Source organism: Pyxicephalus adspersus, chromosome 5, assembly GCF_032062135.1.
Source record: "Pyxicephalus adspersus chromosome 5, UCB_Pads_2.0, whole genome shotgun sequence".
In the NCBI taxonomy this organism is placed as follows: Eukaryota; Metazoa; Chordata; class Amphibia; order Anura; family Pyxicephalidae; genus Pyxicephalus; species Pyxicephalus adspersus.
The window spans coordinates 651561-654892 of record NC_092862.1 but is presented as its reverse complement, the minus strand read 5'-3'; positions in this window follow the sequence as shown (position 1 = coordinate 654892).

The window sequence follows — 3332 nt, the reverse complement described above, 5'->3', positions numbered from 1 at the left end:
CTGTAATAGGGGGAAGAGGGTATACCCCTTGTATGGAGCACAGACAGCGGGGACCTCTGTTCTCTGGAGCATAGGGATTAGGATGCCTGGTCAGAGGGGGGAAGTTATTCCTTGCAAATATATACCCCCAGAGAATGGTTAGTGGGGGAGGGATAAGGGGGTAAAAAGTAATAGGAAAGGGGCAGATGGGAAGAAATATTAAGGGAAGGTGGGAAAAGATGAGAGGAGAGAACAGAAAAAGGAGATTGGGGTGAAGATTTCAGGGAATTAGTAGCTTTGAGGAAAAGGGGGAGAAGCAGAGGGGGTAATACTCAGGGTAATAACGAGTGACATTATGCACCACACGTGTCCTTTTTAATTTTGCTAGAAAATACAATGTAGTTTATTTTGTTTATTTCAAAGATTTTATTGAAATTTTCAGAAGTAAAGTTGTGTTGTAAAACAAAAACACATATGTAGACATATAATAAAACTAAGATTCTGCACTTTAAAACAAAACTTACAAAACTAACATTCCAAAATACAAAACTTGGCATCAAAATATACATAAAAAGAAAAGAATTGTGACATCTATTCAAACAGAAAAGAGACATTACCCCCCTAGCGCTCTGATTCTGGCCGTATTTCAATGCAAAAAGTGGTACAATTTTTTGCATGGAAATTCAATTTACATTGTAGACCTATAATTCTTAGGCATAACTCACCAAAACATTTCTAATAGTTAATACAATTAATGATAAACTTAAAAAAAAAAAAAAAATGTTAAAAAAAATAAAAAAATATTGTATATGTAATATACCTGTACAGCAGCATATATAATATATATAATATAATATTTATATATGATATGAATATTTCTTTGTATTGGACTCAATACAGCTATTTTGTATCCAATCCAATACAAAACTACTTGAATTTCCCGCTGCTAAGTCCCAGCTGCACTGACTCATGCACCGACGTCACCAGGAAACCCCGTAGGTCGTCTCTGCACTTTGCGGCCAGAGATTGGAGGAGGCAGACGTGTCCCCAGGACTTGCGGGGACCAGCAGGACGCCGGGGGTTTTTGGTGGGTGTTTTTTCTGCTTTTAGGTACTCCAAGTCTGACTCAGGATTACCAGTTTTTGCATGTAAAAGCGACCCTGAGTCAGACTCGGGAATACCGCTAGGGGGGTAATTATGGCATTGTCAATTGTGCAGAAAAGTTTCTTCAGTAAAGAGTGAAAGTGTAATCAAACAATAAACAATATATAAACAGTAAATACCTCTCATGGGTACCACTTAGAAGCGGGGATTCTATGTGCTCAACCTTACAAGTCGACCCTACAAAGCGAGCAACTAATGGCTCATGATCACACCATGGGGTAGTTTGCATAAAGTATGAATAAAGCAACATTAAACTTAGACATAAAATAATGTACTGTATCAATAAACACAAAATGATATATCTTGTTTCTACGGCTTGGTGATGGATGTTGGACACCAAATAAAACTTCCCAGTGGAGAAAATCCCCCGGACCTGTAGGCCAAAAACAAACTTGCTGGATCAGGAGTTTTTCCTTTTTGCTGCCTGGATTTGGGGTCCAGATTGGACATAGTGGGGGGTGGGGGGGCTCCACCTGCTCGCCATTTGGAATATGAGTCCGATGAAATGAAACTCAAGTCTTTGAGCAAAGATTCTCCCTCAGAAAATGTGGTAAAGGAATAAAAGTATTAGAGTAGTGAGAACAGAGCCGGAAAGGAAACGTCCATCGGTATTTTATATTATGTGACATCAAGGAATGTAGAAGAGATAAAAGCCTTTCGCTTTTGTATTGTAACCGGGGAATCCATAAAAATCTTAATTGGATCTCCTTCAATGGACAGATCAGAGGTGGATCGCACAACTTTCATTGGAGCATTCTATGTTTAGAAGTAATGCAGCTTCACAATAATATCCCTTGGGGCTCCGTCCGCCCTGGGGCCATACTAACTCTGTGTACACGAGCGACCGAGGTGCTCCAATTTATTCTGTCTTCTTTGTAAACTGTCCTCCAATGAGGATATAGCAGAGGAATTTTGAGTGACTCTTTCATCTGTCTTTTGCTCTATCAGCTCAATTCCCTGACCCATACCATGGAATTCATGTTTCAAATCTGCCATCATCCTAGCTCTGGTTTTATCTAATTCTTTTTCCAATAAGGCCACAAATCCTGCTAATAATGTGGCATCACCGGAAAAATTGTTGTACTAGAGTGCTCTGCAGGGAGACTTTCAGGACTGGATGGATTATGATCCACAGGATGAGGCAAACCAAGGACCCATAATAAGGGATCAGTGTCCTGAGATGAAAATTGGGGAAGCACAAGGTGGGGGGTCTAATAACAGGAGCGATGAAGAGCTCTCACCTCCATCAATGTGTTCTCCACTGTTAAGGTTCTCCATAGCTGCGGGAGGAGAGGATGTGTGGAATCCTTCATTGTAGATGGCCTTGTGGAGGAACGTGCTGCAGAGGAGGAAGGAACTGCCTGTGTCGCCGCCATCTTGGAGGACCCGGGAGATGGCCTTGTTTGGGTTTCTGAGGTTGTTTACCCTGCATTGTGTGAGAGAGACTGAGATGTGAGAAGGAACCCTGAGGAGCCATGGAGCAGATACCGAAGCTGTGTGTAGCCGGGATGAATGGAGGACATCTGACCTGGCCACCCATGCCCAATGTAGATTATTTTGGACTACTCTTCAGGTAATTGTCAATATTTCAAAAGAAACACCAACATTTCCAATGAATCCAAAGTTGCCATATCCCAAAGAAAAAATTCATAGCTTGAGGACCAACAAGGGGTTCAAGACAGAAGAAAAGGGATTGAAAGGCACCAAAAAACAAATTAAAAAAATTAACAGCAAAATTTATTGAATACCAATTCAAAATACACACATTCTTAGATGAGTTGTTATTTTTCACATGCTCTGTGTTTTTGTATGTTTTTACTTAATAAACACTATAAAAAGTGTAAGCTGAATCTCTGAATGCTCAAAGTAGAAATAGTGTAACTTGCTAACCCGAAACGCTTCTATAAACATTGTGATTGCTGAGACTTCCTGTCTGGAGTGGCAGCGGGTGACACAGATATTAGGGAATATTAAGGCGTGCTGTAAAGTCTATGCTGAGAGGGCGTTCGTCACATAATGAACCACTTACATATAGAAGAACGTTGACAGTTCAGGGATCCATGGGGTCTATGTGGTCTTTATCTGGGTTCTCCATGGCCCGCGCAGGAAGTGACATCAAGCTGCAGATCAGAATGCAGAAGTAGCAGGCAAGGCTGGAACCCAGGTATGTGCGCTCCCACTGCCCCAGA